Source organism: Arachis ipaensis, chromosome B10 (assembly GCF_059453495.1).
Source record: "Arachis ipaensis isolate K30076 ecotype BB chromosome B10, ASM5945349v1, whole genome shotgun sequence".
NCBI classification, from domain to species: domain Eukaryota; kingdom Viridiplantae; phylum Streptophyta; class Magnoliopsida; order Fabales; family Fabaceae; genus Arachis; species Arachis ipaensis.
This window is the reverse complement of record NC_142435.1, coordinates 95,874,228-95,897,673: the sequence shown is the minus strand read 5'-3', so window position 1 is coordinate 95,897,673 and position 23,446 is coordinate 95,874,228. Positions and strand designations below refer to the sequence as shown.

The 23,446-nt window shown below is 38.2% G+C and overlaps 2 non-coding genes across 2 annotated transcripts; one reads left to right on the top strand and one right to left on the bottom strand.

Annotated features, from left to right (window-relative positions):
- Positions 1–683: 683 nt before the first annotated feature.
- Positions 684–791, top strand: LOC148580957 (small nucleolar RNA R71). Its single transcript, XR_015895641.1, has one exon. It is a non-coding gene; the product is annotated as a small nucleolar RNA R71 (small nucleolar RNA).
- Positions 792–19,907: 19,116 nt separating this feature from the next.
- On the bottom strand, positions 19,908–20,015 carry LOC148580956 (small nucleolar RNA R71). The gene has a single exon (XR_015896516.1). It is a non-coding gene; the product is annotated as a small nucleolar RNA R71 (small nucleolar RNA).
- Positions 20,016–23,446: the final 3,431 nt, after the last annotated feature.

Genomic DNA, 23,446 nt, shown 5'->3' with positions numbered 1-23,446 from the left:
TCAGTGATCCTTTTACTCAGCTGGCCCACTTGTGCTTCCAAATTTCTAATGGAAGACCTTATTTTATTCATGAAACTTATAGTGGCCTTAGATAGATCAGAGACTAAATTTGCTAAATTAGAAGTATTTTGTTCAGAGTTCTCTGTCTGTTGCTGAGTGGATGATGGAAAAGGCTTGCTATTGCTAAACCTGTTCCTTCCACCATTGTTAAAGCCTTGTTAAGGCTTTTGATCCTTCCATGAGAAATTTGGATGATTTCTCCATGATGAGTTATAGGTGTTTCCATAAGGTTCACCTAAGTAATTTACCTCTGCTATTGCAGGGTTTTCAGGATCATAAGCTTCTTCTTCAGAAGATGCCTCTTGAGTACTGTTGGATGCAGCTTGCATTCCATGCAGACTCTGAGAGATCATATTGACTTGCTGAGTCAATATTTTATTCTGAGCCAATATGGCATTCAGAGTATCAACTTCAAGAACTCCCTTCTTCATAGGCATCCCATTACTCACAGGATTCCTTTCAGAAGTGTACATGAACTGGTTATTAGCAACCATGTCAATGAGTTCTTGAGCTTCTGCAGGCGTTTTCTTTAGGTGAATGGATCCACCTGCAGAAGTGTCCAGTGACATCTTTGATAGCTCAGATAAACCATCATAGAATATATCTAGGATGGTCCATTCTGAAAGCATGTCAGAAGGACACTTTTTGGTCAATTGTTTGTATCTTTCCCAAGCTTCATAGAGGGATTCACCTTCTTTCTGTCTGAAGGTTTGAACATCAGCTCTAAGCTTGCTCAGCTTTTGAGGAGGAAAGTACTTGGCCAAGAAAGCCGTGACCAGCTTATCCCAAGAGTTCAGGCTGTCTTTGGGTTGAGAATCCAACCATAATCTAGCTCTGTCTCTTATAGCAAAAGGGAAAAGCATGAGACTGTAGACTTCAGGATCTACTCCATTAGTCTTAACAGTATCACATATCTGCAAGAATTCAGTTAAGAACTGAAAAGGATCTTCAGATGGAAGTCCATGAAACTTGCAGTTCTGCTACATCAGAGAAACTAATTGAGGTTTCAGCTCAAAGTTGTTTGCTCTAATGGCAGGAATGGAGATGCTTCTTCCATGTAAATTGGAATTAGGTGCAGTAAAGTCACCAAGCATCTTCCTTACATTATTATTATTTTCGACTGCCATCTCCTCTTCCTGTTTGAAAATTTCTGAAAGGTTATCTCTGGATTGTTGTAATTTAGCTTTTCTTAATTTTCTCTTCAGAGTCCTTTCAGGTTTTGGATCTGCTTCCACAAGAATGTTCTTATCCTTGCTCCTGCTCATATGACAAAGAAGAGGGCACAGAAAAAATAATAATAATAATATGGATCCTTTATACCACAGTATAGGGATTCCTTTGTGAGTGGAAGAAAAGAGGGAGACAAAGAGTGTGATGTAAAGAAAAAAACACAACTGTGAGGATGGCAGAGATGTGAGATGAGATGTTAATAGATGAATAAATAAATAGAATAGGATGGGAGAGGGAGATTTTTTTCGAAAATAATTTTTTTGAAAAAGGGTTAGTGATTTTTGAAAATAGTTTTTGAAAAATGTTAGTAATTTTCGAAAATTAAGATTTAAAAATTAAAATAATTAATAAATTAAAAAGAAATTTTGAAAAAGGGGGAAGATATTTTCGAAAATGAGAGAGAGAGAGTTAGTTAGGTAGTTTTGAAAAAGTTAAGAAACAAACAAAAAGTTAGTTAGTTAGTTGAAACAAATTTGAAAATCAATTTTGAAAAGATAAGAAGTTAGGAAGTTAGAGAAGATATTTTGAAATCAAATTTTTGAAAAAGATAAGAAGATATTTTTGAAAATATATGATTGAAATTGTTTTTGAAAAAGATTTGATTTTTAAAATTACAATTAATGACTTGATTCACAAGAAATCACAAGATATGATTCTAGAACTTAAAGTTTAAATCTTTCTTAACAAGCAAGTAACAAACTTGAAATTTTTGAATCAAAACATTAATTGTTATTGTTATTTTCGAAAATTTGGTATAAAAATAAGAAAAAGATTTTTTGAAAAGTATTTTTGGAATTTTCGAAAATAACTAAGAATTTTGAAAAAGATTTAATTTTTGAAAAAGATTTTGAAAAAGATAAGATTTTCAAATTGAAAATTTGATTTGACTCATGAGAAACAATTTGATTTTAAAAATTTTTGAAAAAGTCAATCCAAATTTTTGAATTTGATGAGAGAAAAAGGGAAAGATATTTTTTTGATTTTTGAATTTTTAATGAAGAGAGATAAAAACAAGAAAAAATGATGCAATGCATGAGAATTTTAGATCAAAACATGTGATGCATGCAAGAATGCTATGAATGTCAAGATGAACACCAAGAACACTTTGAATGTCATGATGAACATCAAGAACATATTTTTGAAAAATTTTTAATGCAAAGAAAACATGCAAGACACCAAACTTAGAATTCTTTAATGCTTAGACAATAAGAATTCAAGAATGCATATGAAAAACAAGAAAAGACACAAAACAAAAAATCATCAAGATCAAACAAGAAGACTTACCAAGAACAACTTGAAGATCATGAAGAACACCATGAATGCATGAGAATTTTCGAAAAATGCAAGATGCACATGCAATTGACACCAAACTTATAACATGACTCAAGACTCAAACAAGAAACAGAAAAATATTTTTGATTTTTATGATTTTCTAATTTTTTTTGGATTTTTTTTCGAAAATTATATGAAAAAGAAAAAATAAGGATTCCAAAATTTTTAATATGAATTCCAGGAATCTTGCCATGTTAGTCTAAAGCTTCAGTCCAGGAATTAGACATGGCTCACTAGCCAGCGAAGCTTTCAATGAAAGCTCCGGTCCAAAACACTAGACATGGCCAATGGCCAGCCAAGCTTCAGCATGTAATTCAGACATGACATGCCTGACATACCCTACAGTCGTATAACAGCTGATGGTTGGAAGCCTCAGTCCAAAAGAATTTAGCCATGGCTTTACAGCCAGCCAAGCTTCACATGCTTCATGAAACACTAGAATTCATTCTTAAAAATTTTGAATCTAAAATTTTTTCGAAAACAGGTGAGAAAATTTTGAAATATTTTTGAAAAATTTTTGAAAATAAAATAATTACCTAATCTGAGCAACAGGATGAACCGTCAGTTGTCCAAACTCGAACAATCCTCGGCAACAGCGCCAAAAACTTGGTGCACGAAATTGTGATGTCCAGGCTCAAACAATCCCTGGCAATGTGAGCAACTTGGTACGCGCAATCGTAATTACACTTTCATTATGTAAAATTCATGGCTCTTTCTTTCCCTGGCAATGGCGCCAAGAACATGGTACCAATACCATGGTTAACAACTTCAATACAACTAACCAGCAAGTGCACTGGGTCGTCCAAGTAATACCTTACGTGAGTAAGGGTCGAATCCCACGGAGATTGTTGGTATGAAGCAAGCTATGGTCACCTTGCAAATCTCAGTTAGGCGGATATAAATTGATAATGAGGTTTTCGAAATTAATTAATAAAATAGGGATAGAAATACTTATGTAATTCATTGGTGAGAATTTCAGATAAGCGAATAGAGATGCTTTCGTTCCTCTGAACCTTTGCTTTCCTGCTATCTTCATCCAATCAGTCTTACTCCTTTCCATGGCTGGCTTTATGCAAGGGCATCACCGTTGTCAGTGGCTACATCCCCTCCACTCAGTGAAAAATATGCTCACATGCTCTGTCACAGCACGGCTAATCATCTGTCGGTTCTCGATCATGCTGGAATAGGATTCACCCTCCTTTTGCGTTTGTCACTAACGCCCAGCACTCGCGAGTTTGAAGCTCGTCACAGTCATTCATTCATTGAATCCTACTCGGAATACCACAGACAAGGTTTAGACTTTCCGGATTCTCTTGAATGCCGCCATCATTCTAGCTCACGCCACGAAGATTCTGATTAAGAGATCTAAGAGATATTCATTCTAGCTTATTTCATGTAGAACGGAAGTGTTTGTCAGGCACGTGTTCATAGGGGAGAATGGTGATGAGCGTCACACATAATCATCACCTTCATCACGTTCTTGGGTGCGAATGGATATCTTAGAAGCGAAATAAGATGAATTGAATAGAAAATAGTAGTACTTTGCATTAATCTTTGAGGAACAGCAGAGCTCCACACCTTAATCTATGGAGTGTAGAAACTCTACCGTTAAAATTACATAAGTGAAAGGTCCAGGCATGGCCGAGATGGCCAGCCCCCAAAACGTGATCAATAGATCAAAAGATAATCCAAAGATCTAAAGATGTCTAATACAATAGTAAAAGGTCCTATTTATAATAAACTAGCAATTAGGGTTTACATGAGTAAGTAATTGATGCATAAATTCACTTCCGGGGCCCACTTGGTGTGTGCTTGGGCTGAGCTTGAGTGTTGCACGTGTAGAGGTCCTTCTTGGAGTTGAACGCCAGCTTTTGTGCCAGTTTGGGCGTTCAACTCTGGTTTTGGCTCCTTTTCTGGCGCTGGACGCCAGATTTGGGAAGAAAGCTGGCATTGAACGCCAGTTTACGTCGTCTATTCATGGCCAAAGTATGGACTATTATATATTGCTGGAAAGCCCTGGAAGTCCACTTTCCAACGCTATTAGAAGCGCGCCATTTCGAGTTCTGTAGCTCCAGAAAATCCACTTTGAGTGCAGGGAGGTCAGAATCCAACAGCATCAGCAGTCCTTCTTCAACCTCTGAATCTGATTTTTGCTCAAGTCCCTCAATTTCAGCCAGAAAATACCTGAAATCACAGAAAAACACACAAACTCATAGTAAAGTCCAGAAATGTGAATTTAACATAAAAACTAATGAAAACATCCCTAAAAGTAACTAGATCCTACTAAAAACATACTAAAAACAATGTCAAAAAGCGTATAAATTATCCGCTCATCAGCAAGCAACCCTTAAAAATTAATATATAATTGCCAAACAAGTCCTTAACAATCCACAAGCAAATCATAAGGAATAATAATGCCCCTAATAAATTTTCAACACCAATTAAAAGTAAAAAAGAAAAAGAAAACATGGATAACGCAAATAAAAAAAAAGGAGAAGAAAACATAAAAATAAAAAGAAGAATAGAAAAGTAAGGAGGGAAGAAGAAAAGAAGAAAACCTTGATAATGGTAGTGAGAGAGAGAGAGAAAGTAGAAAGTGAGAAAGAGGGAAGAAGGAAGGAAAGGGGAAGAAAGAAAGAAGAAGGGAAAAGAAAAGGTGGGATTTGGGTGAGAGAAAGATAAGATATTTTGGCAGATTAGGGTAAGCTGTGCGGCGCAAGCGACGCGGACGCGGTACGGTTTCGCGCGGATGGCACTTGTATGAATCAATGCAGTCACATCGGTCACGTGGACGCGTGCCTCGTTCAGTGCTACTGGCGCGAGGGCAGCCTCGCGCTCGCACAACTCTCTGTTCGAAACTTATTGTTGCCAAATTCCAATGTGACGCGGTCGCGTGGTGGACGCGATCGCGTGGGTGGCCAATATTGGAATATGACGCGGACGCGTGGGGCACGCGTTCGCATGGTAAGGCTTGTGCGTTTAGCGCCAGGCCAGCCCCACTCCAGCACAACTTTCGGCCATGCACCCTTTCTTACGTCGATTTTCAGGTCACGTGTCCGCGTGGGTGACGCGGACGCGTGGGAGGCAGTATTCCTACATGACGCGGATGCGTCAGTGACGCGGTCGCGTGGATCGATTTGTGCCAAAGGCATGCCTCCAGCCACGCTCTCGCGTGACTTTCTGTTCGATTTATTATTCTTTCTTACTCACCTGTGACGCGGACGCGTCGGCGACGCTGTCGCGTGCCCTCTTCTTATTTATTTATTTATTTATTTTTTTAATGCAATATGCAAATGAAGATGTAAACTATAGGCACTGGTACTGAGAAGAGTTATTGAGAAAGGAAATAAAGAAATAAAAGAAAGAAACGATCATACCATGGTGGGTTGTCTCCCACCCAGCACTTTGCTTTAACGTCCTTAAGTTGGACGCTCCACTAGCTCAGTCTTCTGCTGTGGGTGGATCCTCCAAGAGGAAGATTTCTAACTCCTTGTTTTTTGTCACCTTCTCACCATGATATAGCTTTAAGCGATGTCCATTAACTTTGATGAATTCAGATCTTGAAGGATGACTCAGGTGGAAAACTCCGTATGGCTCAGCCTTCTCTACTCTATATGGACCTTCCCATTTTGATCTCAACTTGCCTGGCATGAGCCTCAATCTAGAGTTATAAAGGAGGACTAAGTCCCCAGGTTGGAACTCTCTCCTCTTGATGTGCTTATCATGCACAGCCTTCATCTTTTCCTTGTACAGCCTCGAGTTCTCATAAGCTTCTAGGCGAAGGCTTTCCAATTCTTGCAGTTGCAACTTCCTTTCAGCTCCGGCTTTCTCAAATCCCATGTTGCACTCCTTTACTGCCCAAAAGGCTTTGTGCTCTACCTCAATTAGGAGGTGACAGGCTTTTCCATAAACTAAGCAGAAGGGACTCATCCCAATGGGTGTCTTGTATGCTGTTCTGTATGCCTAGAGTACATCTTGTAGCCTGGTGCTCCAGTCTCTTCGATGAGGTTTGACTATCTTCTGTAATATACGCTTTATCTCTCTATTTGACACCTCGGCTTGCCCATTAGTCTGAGGGTGGTAGGCTGTTGCTACTTTATGAATTATCCCATGCTTCTTCATTAATCCTGTTAGTCTCCTCTTACAAAAATGGGTGCCTTGATCGCTCACGATTGCTCGTGGTGATCTAAAGCGACAAATAATATGATTTCTAGCAAAGGAAACAACATTGTCAGCATCTTCAGTGCGGGTAGGAATTGATTCCACCTATTTAGAAATATAATCTACAGCTAACAATATATAAAAATAACCATTAGAATTTGGAAATGGACCCATGAAGTCAATGCCCCAAACGTCAAAAATTTCACAAAAAAGCATAATCTGTTGAGGCATCTCATCCCTCTTGGATATATTACCAAACCTTTGGCATGGGGGACAAGATTTACAAAATTCAGCAGCATCTTTAAAAAGAGTAGGCCACCAGAATCCACAGTCTAAAATTTTTCTAGCTGTTCTTTGAGGGCCAAAATGTCCTCCACTCTCAGATGAGTGGCAGGCCTCTAAAATGGACTGGAATTCTGATTGAAGCACACACCGTCTAATTACCTGGTCAGCGCCACATCTCCATAAATATGGGTCATCCCATATATAATATCTGGACTCGCTTTTCAGCTTGTCTCTTTGATGCTTAGCAAAGTATGGAGAAAAAGTGCGGCTAACTAGATAATTAGCTACAGGCGCATACCAAGGGACTACTTCAGATACTGCTTGCAGGTTATCAAATGGGAAATTATCATTTATAGGAGTGAAGGTATCCTTAATGTGCTCAAGGTGACTCAAGTGGTCTGCCACTAGATTCTGGTTACCACTCCTATCCTTAATTTCTAAATCAAATTCTTGTAGTAGCAGTATCCAACGTATAAGCCTTGGTTTGGACTCCTTTTTAGCTAATAAATACTTTAGAGCTGCGTGGTCCGAGTACACTACTACTTTAGTACCAAGTAAATAGGCTCAGAATTTATCCAGAGTAAAAACAATAGCAAGAAGCTCTTTCTCAGTAGTAGTGTAGTTAGACTGAGCAGTGTCTAAAGTCTTAGACGCATAAGCAATTACAAAAGGATCCTTACCTTCACGCTGAGCCAGCGCTGCTCCTTCTGCATGGTTGGAAGCATCGCACATGATTTCAAATGGCTGGCTCAAGTCTGGTCCTCTCACAATTGGAGCTTGAGTCAGGGCGGTCTTCAGTCTATCAAATGCTTGTTTGCAATCCTCACTGAGCTCGAACTCAATATCTTTCTGCAGTAGAAATAACATCCACCTTTACTGGATCTACAGAAATGCCAGTATTAGACACAACATGTCCCAGTACAATCCCTTGTTTTACCATAAAGTGACATTTTTCAAAATTCAATACAAGGTTTGTATTGACACATCTATCTAATACTCTAGATAAACTATCTAAGAAAAGGCTAAAGGAATCAACATAAACGCTAAAATCATCCATAAAAACCTCCATACAGTCCTCAATAAGGTCAGAGAAAAGACTCATCATGCACCTTTGGAAAGTAGCTGGTGCATTGCACAAGCCAAAGGGCATTCTCTTATAAGCATAAGTCCCAAAAGAACATGTAAAAGTAGTCTTTTCCTGATCTTTAGGAGCTATATAGATTTGAAAATATCCTGTATAACAATCTAGAAAGCAATAATGGGATTTACCTGACAGGCGATCAAGCATCTGATCAATGAATGGTAAGGGGTAATGATCCTTGCGAGTGGCTTGGTTGAGACGCCTATAGTCAATGCAAACTCTCCATGAATTCTGCACTCTAGTTGTCAGAAGCTCTCCATGCTCATTTCTTACTGTTGTGATTCTAGACTTCTTGGGCACCACTTGTACTGGACTGACCCATTCGCTATCTGAGATGGGGTAAATGATATCTGCTTCAAGTAGCCTGGTCACTTCTTTCTTGACAACTTCTAAGATGGTGGGATTCAGTCTTCTCTGAGGTTGACGAATAGGCTTTTCTCCATCTTCTAGGAATATTCTGTGCTCACAAGCTTGAGGGTTGATGCCTATTATATCCGCCAGGCTCCATCCAATTGCTTTCTTGTGTTTCCTCAACATACTGAGTAGCTGTTCTTCTTGTTGGGAAGTGAGTTCCCTTGCAATGATAACTGAAAACTTCTGCTTGTCCTCAAGGTAAGCATACTTGAGGTGAGGAGGGAGGGGCTTTAATTCTAATTTCTGCTCATGGCCAGGCTCTGGGTCATTCGGAGCTGGTGATAATGGCAAAGTGCCCTCATTGTCCTCTGAAAGTGTCCCCACACTTGGACCTTGTCCTATGTACTTCTCTTCTAATTCTTCCTGGTGAACTTCAGCCATAATTTCATCTATGATGTCACACTGGGAGATAGAAAGATCATCTGGAGGGTTCTCCATAGCTCCATGTAAACTGAATTTCACATTTCTGACATCTATTTCAAAAGAATAAGTTCTGGAAAATGCGTCTAGCTTGAACTTTGAAGTCTTCAGGAATGGTCTTCCAAGCAGGATTGATGATGGCCTTCCTGAGTCATTAGGGGGCATTTCTAGGATATAGAAGTCAATGGGAAATGTGAGCCCCTTAATGCTCACTAATACATCTTTAGCAATTCCAACCACTATAATAATGCTTTTATCTGCTAACACAAAATGAGCTGCCGACCTTTTTAAGGGAGGGAGCTTCAAAGTATCATATATAGACAAAGGCATTATACTAACACATGATCCTAAATCACACATACAGTCATAAAATATCACACCTCTAATAGTACAGTTAACCATACATGGACCTGGATCACTACACTTTTCTGGTATACCTCCCATTAAAGCAGATATAGAACTACCTAAAGGAATAGTTTCTAATTCATTAATTTTGTCTTTATGTATACATAAATCTTTTAGAAACTTTGCGTATTTAGGTACCTGCTGAATAACATCAAAAAGGGGAATAGTTACCTCAACCTTTTTTAATATTTCTACCATTTTGGGATCAAGTTCCATCTGCTTCCTGGGCTTCCTTGCAATTTGTGGAAATGGAATAGGAAGGGCATTTTCTGCAGGGTCTACATCCTTTGGTGCTTCCTTCTGTGATTGGGCTTCTTCTTCTTCAATCATGTCCTGTATGTCCTCTTCCTCTTCAGCATCTTCTACTTCCACTACCTCTTCAGCTGAGGCGTGTTCTGATGGGATTGGCTCCTCCTGATTCTTCTCTTGCAGTGTGGTTACGGACCTTAGGGAGATGGCATTGATGCCACCCTTTGGATTGGGCAAGGGTTGAGAAGGAATTCCACTGGGGCTTGCATATTGAGTGTTTGAAGTATTGGGTGATGCCAGCTGAGAGATGAGAGCTTGTATAGCGGATGCTAGGCCATTAAGTGAACTTTCCATGTTCCTTTGTCCTTGTGCAATGGATTGAAGTGCTTCGTCACTCGGAGAGGAATTAGATTGAGTGATCTGCGGAACTTGTTGTTGGTTGTGCTGTGCTCCTTGGGATTGCCTCAGGTGAGGTGCTCTGTAAGGCTGGTTCTGGTTCTGCTGTCTGTTGTTGTTATTATTCCACTTCTGATATCCTTGATTGTCTCTGCCTCCTCTGTTATTGTTGTCCCTCCAGCTCTGGTTAGAATTATCTCTCCAACCTTGGTTGGAATTGTCTTGCCATCCATGGTTGTAGCTGCCACCTTGATTGTATCCTTGGTTGGGGCGGTCATAGAAGTTATGAGTGGCTGCCACAATGTTGTCTTCCTGCTGGAGCTGCGGACATTCATCAGTATAATGGCTATAATCAGCACAGATCCCGCACACTCTCTGTGGGACTAACTATTGGCTTTGCTGCGCTTGTTGTTGATTCAACTGCATCTGCTTCAGTAAGTTGGTCATTTCATATATACTCTGAGTCAGAGCAGTAGTTTCCTTGCTAGAAGATACCTCTGCAACAGCTTTTGACTGGCCTTGTTTCTGTTTGTGATTCCTAGTAGATTCAGCCAAGTCGCTGATCAATTGCCATGCCTCATCAGTGGTCTTGTACTTTTTCATAGACCCATTGCTAGCACTTTCCAATGTGGTTTTATCTTGGGGCCTCATGCCCTGTGTGACGTAGCCGAGCAACACTATCTTGTCAATCATATGGTGGGGACATGCTTCCAGAAGATTGTTGAAGTGCTCCCAATATTCATAGAGAGTCTTGGATTTGTCTTGAACAATCATGGAAATGTCTTTCCTCAGTTTATCAGTAACTTCAGCTGGAAAGAATTTTTCCAAAAATTCTCTTCTAAGCGTATCCCAGTCAGAAACAGTTGCTGCGGGTTGAGTATAGTACCACTCTCTCGCCTTTCCCTCAAGAGAGAATGGGAAGGCTTTTAACAAAATAGAAGTTTCATCTGCACCATCATGCCTGACAGTAGAACAGGCTGCTTGGAAATCCCTAAGGTGCTTGATAGGCTCTTGAGCAGGTAACCCATGAAACTTGGGCATCAAGTTGAGCAGTGCAGTCTTTATTTCAAAGTCTATAGCCACAGCTGGATGATCCGCTTGAAACGGTTGCATTGTAAAATTAGGGGCTCCAGCCTCCTGGATAGTAACTCTTCTAGGTGCTGCCTTGTCACTTGCACATAAATCAACCGAATCAGCAGAACGGGAGCTTGTTTCTTCCTTACGTGACATTTCAGATTCGCCCTCAGGGAGGACTAACCGACGCCGAGCTTGCCTTATACGTGAAATAGTTCTTTCGATCTCAGGATCAAATACAGGCAAGATTGGATCAGGAAGTGAACGCGTCATTTAACGAAAGAAACATGCAGCTCATAGTAGCAAAATAAAATAAAATGCAAATAAATAAATTCCAATCAATAATTTAGCACTCTATTGCAACTCTCCGGCAACGGCGCCAAAAATTGACGTGACGGAAATTGGTAAGTTAAGAAATTATTATAAGAGATACATTGTAAGTATAGTTCTTAACCAACCGAAAATCCGCTTATCAATTTAGAAGGGTTATCACAAAATTAGAATTAAAATACTAGGAGTATGAATCCCAGGTCGTCTCCCAACGAGTTGCAGAAAGGTGTGCTATTTTATTAATCAGATGTCTTCTAAAATGGTTTGAGTTGATAAACAGGAAATTAAATCAGAAAATTTATGTAAATTAAATAAAAACCTTGACCGGGAGTAGATTAGTTGGAAGTCCTATCCTTGATGGAGTTCTCCCAAGATAAAAGTGATAATTGAAGGTTGTTCTGCTTAGTTATCCTTTACTAGGTAGAGGAAAGTCAAGCAAGTTGGAAGGCAACTTCTATTTACAAGTCCTAATCCTTCCCCTTAGGAAGGACTAGTGTCAGTGACTAGAGGGCAATCCAACAATAAACCCAATTACAATTTTTCTCTTGATCGTTCCAACTCAAGGTTCTCCTTTCAATCATCTCCCAATCAAGTTATGGGATTACTCGCTCATTATGAATGTAAACTTCACAAAATAAGGAAGAGAAATAAAGAGAAACATGATAAATAATAATCCAAAGGATCAATTGAAAATAAAAATAGTTCTTGTATTAATAAATTCTAAAAATAATCCAATAATAATTCTGAATAAATTAAGGATATAAAAGAGTAAGTGACAAGTAAGGAAACAAACTAGAATGCTGAAGTCTTGGTGGAGGTAATAGCTCTTCTCAATATCCCAATCCAAAAAGCAATAAAAATGAAATCCTAAGAACTATGAATGTGTAGAGAGAAAACCTAGAGGAGGAGTAAAATCAGATCTAAAACTAAAATTATGTGGAATGAATGTTGTTCTCATCTCTGCATGTTCCCTGGCTCTAATCTACTTTTCTGGGCCGAGAACTGGGTCAAAATAGGACCCAAAATCGCCCCCAGCGAATTCTGCAGATTTTGCAGATCGCGCACGTCACGCGATCACGTCATCCAGGCGTTCACGTCATCCAGCGTTTTGCCTTGCCACGCGTGCGCGTTGTCCACGCATTCGCGTCGCTTGTGCAGTTTCCAATCCATGCGTTCGCGTCAGGCATGCGAGTGCGTCACTGCGATTTCCTCTATTTCGCGTGGTCGTGTGAGCCATGCGTCCGCGTCACTTCTCGCTGGTCATCTCCTCCATTTCTTGTGTTCCTTCCATTTTTGCTAGCCTCTTTTCCAATCTCCAAGTCATTCATGCCCTATAAAGCCTGAAACACTTAACACACAGATCACGGCATCGAATGGAATAAAGGAGAATTAAAATACATAATTAAAAATGGGTAAAGATTAGGGTAAAGAATTTTGGGAAGGAATTGTAAATACATGCTAATTTAATGAATAAGTAGGTAAAGATTTGATAAAACTACACAATTAAACACAACATAAACCGTAAAATAATGGTTTATCAAGCACCCTACCAATTTGGAAAATTTTTTCTGTTGAACTTGCTTGAAGAATTTATTTTTGAACATGGTTTTTGAGCTAAGAACACAAGCATGTGAGTTTTGAGCCAAATAGTGTGGTTACATCTCATAACCACTTATTTTCATTCTTGTGTGAATTATTCTCTTTCTATGATTGTAATCTTTGATTTGTTTGATTCTATATGTCCATTATTCCATGTATACATACATTTATATGATTGAGGCCATCATTTCATTTAACTCACTTACCCAAATAGCCTACCTTTCATCAACCATTGTTAGCAAAATTTAAGCCTATTTAATTCCTTTTGTTCTTAATGTTAGCACATCACTACCCTTAAGTGAAAAACAACAAATATCCTTAATTTGGATCTTTGATTAGCTTAGGCTAGTGAGAGTGTGTATCATTTGAGTATGGGAAACTTGGGACATTGGTTGAGAGGAAAGTGTGTTTTTGTATTTTTGTTGAAGGTTTTTGGGAATTGGGTGCATGCTTATGCATTAAATATGTAAAACCATATGCATTGATATGTTTGTATATACTTTTGAAAAAGAAATAGAAAAAAATAAAAGAAACAATGAATGCATGATTATGTGAAAAAGTGAGAATCATGGGTAGCTAGGTTGTGTATTAGAATTGTATAGGTTGTTATATGTGTTAGGTGAGAGCTTAGGCTAATCAAAGATATAAATTTTAACCTCACTTAGCCATATATGCATCCCTACCTTTACCCTAGCCCCATTAAAACCTATGAATAAGTCCTCATGATGAATGTATGCATGCATTGAATAATTGTTGATTGTTAGAAGAAAAACAAATCTTGGAGAGCATGATTAGAAGAGAATTGAGTGATTGACCCTATACACTTGAGCGACTAGAGCGGATACACTTCCGATGAGGGTTTGATGCTCAATTCCTTGTTCCCGGCTTTCATGAGCTTTTCTTCTTGCAAGTCTACTTGTACTTCATTTTGATATTTGAATTGGTAGGATTCATGAGTCATCATACTACTTAGCCCTACTTGCTTATATATGTTCTTGGAGATTGATTTGCTTTTAACCAAGTAGGTAGAAGCATTTTGCATTTAGTTGCATGCATGTAGATAGGTTTATATAGTTTCTTTGTATTTAATAAATGTTCATACCCTTTTTCTTGTCCTTCTTTATTCTTAGCATGAGGACATGCTTGGTTTAAGTGTGGGGAGATTTGATAAACCCCGATTTTGTGATTTATCTTGTGCTTAATTTGGGTGATTTTATCAACTTTTCTCACATTTATTCAATGAAAGAGCATGGTTTTGTAATTCTCCCTAAATTTGTGCTTAAGTGTGAAAACATGCTTTTTAGGCCTTAAAATAGCTAAATTTAACTCACTTTAATTCCATTCGATACCTTGATATGTTTGTTAAGTGATTTCAGGTTCATAAGGCAAGTATTGGATGGAAGAAGTGAGGAGAAAAGCATGCAAAGTGGGAGAACTCTTGAAGAAATAAAGGAACCGCAAAGCTGTCAAGCCTGACCTCTTCGCCTTCAATCGACCATAACTTGAGCTAAAGAGGTCCAAATGAGGCGGTTTCAGTTGCGTTGGAAAGCTAACATCCGGAGCTTCAAAATGATATAAAATTTACCATAGTTTCTTGACGTATAGAGGCGTGCATATGCACTGTACACCTGCACGCTGATGGAGCAGCGTGGGTCCACTTTGGGCAACTTATTGGGGGTGATTTCTAGCTCATTTTGGGCCCAATACAACTCATTTCTGATGCTATTGAACCCAGGGATTGAAGGGGAAATGAACCAAGTAGTCATAGTTTAGTTTTCATCATGTTTTAGGATAGAATTCTAGAGAGAGAGGCTCTCTCCCCTCTCTAGATTTAGGATAGGAATTAGGGTAAAATTAGGTTAGTCACTCTCAAATTTCTCTTTGAATTCTTGTTTTGATTTTAGTTCTTATTATATTTTAGTGTTCTATTGTCTCAATCTTCTTAGTTTCTCATGTTAAATTCTTGTTTTACTCTCTTTTATGTTGATGAACCATTCTTGGATCTTAATTTTCTTTAATGCAATTTTATGTTTCCATGCTCTTTTATGTTGATCTTGATTGTTATTATTGATTTCTTGCTTATGTTATTTGTGGGTTTCTTTAATTCTTGCATTTTGTGATGTTTACTTTTCTTGCACACTAGGTGTTTGATAAAATGTTTCCATTAGTTATTGAGTAGTTTCCTTTACTCTTGGCCTAGGCTAAGGGAATTGAGTGACCTTAAGTTATTGGGTCTCATTGAATTGGTGACTTGAGAACCCTTGGTGATCAATTTGATATCCATTGACACTAACCCACTACTAATCTAATTAGTAGATAGGTTGGAACTTATGGGTTGATGTGATCAAGCCTATTTGACGTACTTCAAGCTTAGGAGTAGATATTACGTACTTAAAGCTTTTGGAGGTAGACTTAATAGGTTGGCCTCTCATAACTATCAATATTTGGTTTGTAGACAAGGATGGTGATCTCAATTACCTATGTCTAGCCAAGATTTCTTTCCTTTATTTTATTAGTTCTTGTTGTTTACTTTCTTATTATTATATTTTCTTGTCAATTATCAAAATCAAACTCCCTTGCATCTTCATAGCCAATAATTAAACACTTCATTGCGATTCCTTGTGAGACAACCCGGGGTTTAAATACTTTGGTTAATTCTTATTGGGGTTTGTACATTTGATGTAGCAAATGTTTGTTGGTTTAGAACTATGCTTACTAATGAGCGGATAATTTATACGTTTTTTGGCATTGTTTTTAGTATATTTTTAGTAGAATCTAGTTACTTTTAGGGATGTTTTTATTAGTTTTTATGTTAAATTCACATTTCTGGACTTTACTATGAGTTTGTGTGTTTTTCTGTGATTTCAGGTATTTTCTGGCTGAAATTGAGGGACTTGAGCAAAAATCAGATTCAGAGGTTGAAGAAGGACTGCTGATGCTGTTGGATTCTGACCTCCCTGCACTCAAAGTGGATTTTTGGAGCTACAGAACTCAAAATGGTGCGCTTCCAATTGCGTTGGAAAGTAGACATCCAGGGCTTTCCAGCAATATATAATAATTCATACTTTGGCTGAGTTTAGATTATGTAAAAGGGCGTTGAACGCCAGTCCTACGCTGTAGTCTGGAGTTAAACGCCAGAAACACGTTACAAGCCAGAGTTGAACGCCAGAAATACGTTACAAACTGGCGTTCAACTCCAAGAATGACCTCTCCACGTGGAAACTTCAAGCTCAGCCCAAGCACACACCAAGTGGGCCCCGGAAGTGGATTTATGCATCAATTACTTACTTTTGTAAACCCTAGTAACTAGTTTAGTATAAATAGGACTTTTTACTATTGTATTTGACATCCTGGATTGTATTTTTGATCCGGTGATCACGTTTGGGGGCTGGCCATTCGGCCATGCCTGGACCTTCATCACTTATGTATTTTTAACGGTAGAGTTTCTACACTCCATAGATTAAGGTGTGGAGCTCTGCTGTTCCTCATGAATCAATACATAGTACTACTGCTTTTCTATTCAATTCAACTTATTCCGCTTCTAAGATATTCATTCGTACTTCAACATGAATGTGATGAACGTGACAATCATCATCATTCCCCCACGAACGCGTGCCTGACAACCACTTCCGTTCCACCTTAGATTGAATGATTATCTCTTGGATCTCTTAATCAGAATCTTCGTGTTATAAGCTAGATTGATGGCGGCATTCATGAGAATCCGGAAATTCTAAACCTTGTCTGTGGTATTTTGAGTAGGATTCTGGGATTGAATGACTGTGACGAACTTCAAACTCGCGAGTGCTTGGCATAGTGACAGACGCAAAAGGAGGGTGAATCCTATTCCAGTATGATCGAGAACCTCAGATGATTAGCCGTGCTGTGACAGAGCATTTGGACCATTTTCACAAGAGGATAGGATGCAGCCATTAACCACGGTGATGCCTCCAGATGATTAGCCATGCAGTGACAGCGCATCGGACCATTTTCACAGAGAGGATGAAAAGTAGCCATTGACAATGGTGATGTCCTTACATAAAGCCAGCCATGGAAAGGAGTAAGATTGATTGGATGAAGACAGCAGGAAAGCAAAAGTTCAGAGGAACGAAAGTATCTCCATACGCTTATCTGAAATTCTCACCAATGATATACATAAGTATTTCTATCTTTATTTTCTGTCTATTTTTTATTTATTTTCGAAAACTCCATAACTATTTTATATTCGTCTGACTGAGATTTACAAGGTGACCATAGCTTGCTTGATACCAACAATCTCCGTGGGATCGACCCTTACTCACGTAAGGTTTTATTACTTGGACGACCCAGTGCACTTGCTGGTTAGTTGTATCGAAGTTGTGAATGAAAAATAATTTATTAAGACGTGCGTACAGAGATTTTGGCGCCGTTGCCTGAGATCACAATTTCGTGCACCAAGTTTTTGGCATCGTTGCCAGGGATTGTTTGAGTTTGGACAACTGACGGTTCATCGTGTTGCTCAGATTGGGTAATTTTCTTCTTATTTTGTTTTCAAAAAAAAAAATTTTCAAAAAATTTTTTTAAAAAATCTTTCAAAAATTTCTCATCTGTTTTCGAAAATTATTTCAGAATTTTTAAGAATGAATTCTAGTATTTCATGAAGCATGTTGAAGCCTGACTTGGTGTAAAGCCATGTCTAAATTCATTTGGACTGGGGCTTCCAACCCAACATTATCAAGAGCAAGCTAGTTGTTGCTAATCCAACTGCTGCTGTTCCAGATCCAAAAGATTTACATGCTAAAGCTTGACTGGCTATTAAGCCATGTCTAACCCTCAGATTGGAGCTTTAGAATAAGAGTGCAAGATTCCTGGAATTCATATTAAAAATTTTGGAATCCTTATTTTTCTTTTTCACATTAATTTTCAAAAAATACCAAAAAAATTAGAAAATCAAAAAAATCAAAAATATTTTGTGTTTCTTGTTTGAGTCTTGAGTCAATTTTTAAGTTTGGTGTCAATTGCATACTTATCTTGCATTTTTTGAAAATTGCATTCATGCATTGCATTCATCATGATCTTCAAGTTGTTCTTGATAAACCTTCTTGATTGATCTTCATATTATATTGTTTTGTGTTATATGGTGTTTTTCATATGCATTCTTGAATTCTTAGTGTCTAAGCATTAAAGATTTCTAAGTTTGGTGTCTTGCATGTTTTCTTTGCATAAAAAATTTTTCAAAAATATGTTCTTGATGTTCATCATGATCTTCAAAGTGTTCTTGGTGTTCATCTTGACATTCATAGCATTCTTGCATGCATTCATTGTTTTGATCCAAAATTTTCATGCATTGAGTCTTTTTCATGTTTTTCTCTCTCATCATTAAAAATTCAAAAAAAAAAAATATCTTTCCCTTTTTCACTCATAAATTTCGAAAATTTGAGTTGACTTTTTCAAAAATTTTTAAAATCTAGTTGTATTTATGAGTCAAATCAAATTTTTAATTTAAAAATCTTATCTTTTCAAAATCTTTTTCAAAAATCAAATCTTTTTCATTTTTCTTAGTTATTTTCAAAAATTTTAAAAATATTTTTCAAAAATCTTTTTCTTATCTTTATCACATAATTTTTGAAAATAACATCATCAATTAATATTTTGATTCAAAAATTTCAAGCTTGTTACTTACTTGTTAAGAAAGATTCAAACTTTAAGTTCTAGAATCATATCTTGTGATTTCTTGTGAATCAAGTCATTAATTGTGATTTTAAAAATCACGTCTTTTTCAAAACTAATTTCAATCATATCTTTTCAAAAATATCTTTTTATCTTATCTTTTTCAAAATCATATCTTTTTCAAATTTGTTTCAACTAACTAACTAACTTTTTGTTTGTTTCTTATCTTTTTCAAAACTACCTAACTAACCCTCTCTCTCTAATTTTCGAAAATATCTTCCTCTTTTTCAAAAATTCTTTTTAATTAACTAATTATTTCAAAATTTAATTTTAATTTATTTCTTCTTTTAATTTTCGAAAATCACTAACTCTTTTTCAAAAATTATTTTCGAAAACCTCCCCCTCTCATCCTCTTCTATTTATTTATTTATTTACTAACATCTCTTCCTCACTCACCAAAAATCCGAACCCCCTCTCTCTCTCTGAGTTCAGATTTTCTCTTCTTCTTTTCTTCTACTCTTCTTTTCTTCTTCTACTTACATAAGGGAACCTCTATACCTGGGCAAAAAGGATCCCTATTATTATTATTTTTTTGTTCCCTCTTTTTCATATGAGCAGGAGCAAAGACAAGAATATTCTTGTTGAAGCAGATCCAGAACCTGAAAGGACTCTGAAGAGGAAACTAAGAGAAGCTAAATTACAACAATCCAGCAAGTACCTTTCAGAAATTTTCGAACAAGAAGAGGAGATGGCAGCCGAAAATAATAATAATGCAAGGAGGATGCTTGGTGACTTTACTGCACCTAATTCCAATTTACATGGAAGAAGCATCTCCATCCCCACCATTGGAGCAAACAATTTTGAGCTGAAACCTCAATTAGTTTCTCTGATGCAGCAGAACTGAAACCTCAATTAGTTTCTCAATTAGTTCCATGGACTTCCATCTGAAGATCCTTTTCAGTTCTTAACTGAATTTTTGCAGATCTGTGATACTGTTAAGACTAATGGAGTAGATCCTGAAGTCTATAGGCTCATGCTTTTCCCTTTTGCTGTAAGAGACAGAGCTAGAGTGTGGTTGGACTCTCAACCCAAAGATAGCCTGAACTCTTGGGATAAGCTGGTCACGGCTTTCTTAGCCAAGTTCTTTCCTCCTCAAAAGCTTAGTAAGCTTAGAGTGGATGTTCAAACCTTCAAACAGAAAGAAGGTGAATCCCTCTATGAAGCTTGGGAGAGATACAAGCAACTGACCAAAAAGTATCCTTCTGACATGCTTTCAGAATGGACCATCCTGGATATATTATATGATGGTCTGTCTGAATTAGCTAAGATGTCATTGGATACTTCTGCAGGTGGATCCATTCACCTAAAGAAAACGCCTGCAGAAGCTCAAGAACTCATTGACATGGTTGCTAATAACCAGTTCATGTACACTTCTGAGAGGAATCCTGTGAGCAATGGGACGCCTCAGAAGAAGGGAGTTCTTGAAATTGATACTCTGAATGCCATATTGGCTCAGAACAAAATATTGACTCAGCAAGTCAATATGATTTCTCAGAGTCTGAATGGAATGCAAGCTGCATCCAACAGTACTCAAGAGGCGCCTTCTGAAGAAGAGGCCTATGATCCTGAAAACCCTGCAATAGCAGAGGTGAATTACATGGGTGAACCATCTAGAAACACCTATAATCCCTTATGGAGAAATCACCCAAATCTCTCATTGAAGGATCAAAAGCCTCAATAAGGCTTTAATAATGGTGGAAGAAATAGGTTTAACAATAGTAAACCTTTTCCATCATCCACTCAGCAACAGACAGAGAACTCTGAACAAAATATTTCTAATTTAGCAAACTTAGTCTCTGATCTATCTAAGGCCACTGTGAGTTTCATGAATGAAACAAGGTCTTCCATTAGAAATTTGGAAGCACAAGTGGGCCAGCTGAGTAAGAAGATTACTGAAACTCCTCATAGTACTCTCCCAAGCAATACAGAAGAAAATCCAAAAGGAGAGTGCAAGGCCATTGAAATGACCATCATGGCCGAAACCACAAAAGAGGAGGAGGACGTGATTCCCAAGGAGGAAGACCTCCTGGGACGTCCAGTGATCAATAAGGAGTTTCCCTCTGAGGAACCAAAGGAATCTGAGGCTCAACTAGAGACTATAGAGATTCCATTAAACCTCCTTATGCCATTCATGAGCTTTGATGAGTATTCCTCTTCTGAAGAGAATGAGGATGTTACTGAGGAGCAAGTTACCAAGTACCTTGGTGCAATCAGGAAGCTAAATGCCAAATTATTTGGTATTGAGACTTGGGAAGATGAACCTCCCTTGTTCATCAATGAACTAAGTGATCTGGATCAACTGACATTGCCTCAGAAGAAACAGGATCCTGGAAAGTTCCTAATACCTTGTACCATAGGCACCATGATCTTTGAAAAGGCTCTGTGTGACCTTGGTTCAGGGATAAACCTCATGCCCCTCTCTGTAATAGAGAAACTAGGAATCTTTAGGGTGCAAGCTGCTAAAATCTCATTAGAGATGGTAGACAATTCAAGAAAACAGGCTTACGGACAAGTAGAGGACGTGTTAGTAAAGGTTGAAGGCTGATGAGCGGATAATTTATACGCTCTTTGGCATTGTTTTTAGTATGTTTTTAGTAGAATCTAGTTACTTTTAGGGATGTTTTCATTAGTTTTTATGCTAAATTCACATTTCTGGACTTTACTATGAGTTTGTGTGTTTTTCTGTGATTTCAGGTATTTTCTGGCTGAAATTGAGGGACTTGAGCAAAAATCAGATTCAGAGGTTGAAGAAGGACTGCTGATGCTGTTGGATTCTGACCTCCCTGCACTCAAAGTGGGTTTTCTGGAGCTAAAAAACTCAAAATGGCGCGTTTTCAATTGCGTTGGAAATTAGACATCCAGGGCTTTCCAGCAATGTATAATAGTTTATACTTTGAACGAGTTTAGATGATGTAAAAGGGCGTTGAACGCCAGTTCTATGCTGCTGTCTGGAATTAAACGCCAGAAACAAGTCACAAACCAGAGTTGAACGCCAGAAATACGTTACAACCTGGCGTTCAACTCCAGAAAGAGCCTCTGAACGTGTAACATTCAAGCTCAGCCCAAGCACACACCAAGTGGGCCCCGGAAGTGGATTTATGCATCAATTACTTACTTCTATAAACCCTAGTAGCTAGTTTATTATAAATAGGACTTTTTACTATTGTATTGTTCATCTTTGATTATCTTTGGATGCAGAGTTCTTAGATCATGGGGGCTGGCCATTCGGCCATGCCTGGACCTTTCACTTATGTATTTTTAACGGTAGAGTTTCTGCACTCCATAGATTAAGGTGTGGAGCTCTGCTGTTCCTTAAAGATTAATGCAAAGTACTACTGTTTTTCTATTCAAATCAACATATTCCGCTTCTAAGATATTCATTTGCACTTCAACCTGAATGTGATGAACGTGACAATCATCATCATTTCCTATGAACGCGTGCCTGACAACCACTTCCGTTCTACTTTAGATTGAATGAGTATCTCTTGGATCTCTTAATCAGAATCTTCGTGGTATAAGCTAGATTGATGGCGGCATTCATGAGAGTCCGGAAAGTCTAAACCTTGTCTGTGGTATTCCGAGTAGGACTCTGGGATTGAATGACTGTGACAGACTTCAAACTCATGAGTGCTGGGCGTAGTGACAGACGCAAAAGGAGGGTGAATCCTATTCCAGTATGATCGAGAACCTCAGATGATTAGTCGTACTGTGACAGAGCATTTGGACAATTTTCACAAGAGGATCGGATGCAGCCATTGGCAAGGGTGACGCCTCCAGACGATTAGCCATGCAGTGACAGTGCATCGGACCATTTTCCAGAGAGGATCAAAAGTAGCCATTGACAACGGTGATGTCCTTACATAAAGCCAGCCATAGAAAGGAGTAAGACTGATTGGATGAAGACAGCAGGAAAGCAGAGGTTTAGAGGGACGAAAGCATCTCCATGCATTTATCTGAAATTCTCACCAAGGATTTACATAAGTATTTCTATCCCTATTTTATTATTAATATTCGAAAACTCCATAACCATTCTATATCTGCCTGACTGAGATTTACAAGATGACCATAGCTTGCTTCATACTAACAATCTCCGTGGGATCGACCCTTACTCGCGTAAGGTTTATTACTTGGACGACCCAGTGCACTTGCTGGTTAGTTGTGCGAAGTTGAGATTACAATTGAGCGTACCATGTTGATGGCACCATTGATGATCACAATTTCATGCACCAAAGGCCTTTACATCCCTGCTGATTTCATAGTCCTAGATACTGGGAAGGACGAGGATAAATCCATGGTGGACGAAATTGTGATTACACTTTGATTATGTAAAACTCATCGCTCTTTCTTTCCCTGGTAATGGCGCCAAACACATGATGCCAATACCATGGTTCACAACTTCGCACAACTAACCAGCAAGTGCACTGGGTCGTCCAAGTAATACCTTACGTGAGTAAGGGTCGAATCCCACGGAGATTGTTGGTATGAAGCAAGCTATGGTCACCTTGTAAATCTCAGTCAGGAGAATATAAAATAGTGATGGGGTTTTCGAAAATAATTAATAAAATAAGGATAGAGATACTTATGTAAATCATTGGTTAGAATTTCAGATAAGCGCATAGAGATGCTTTCGTTCCTCTGAACCTC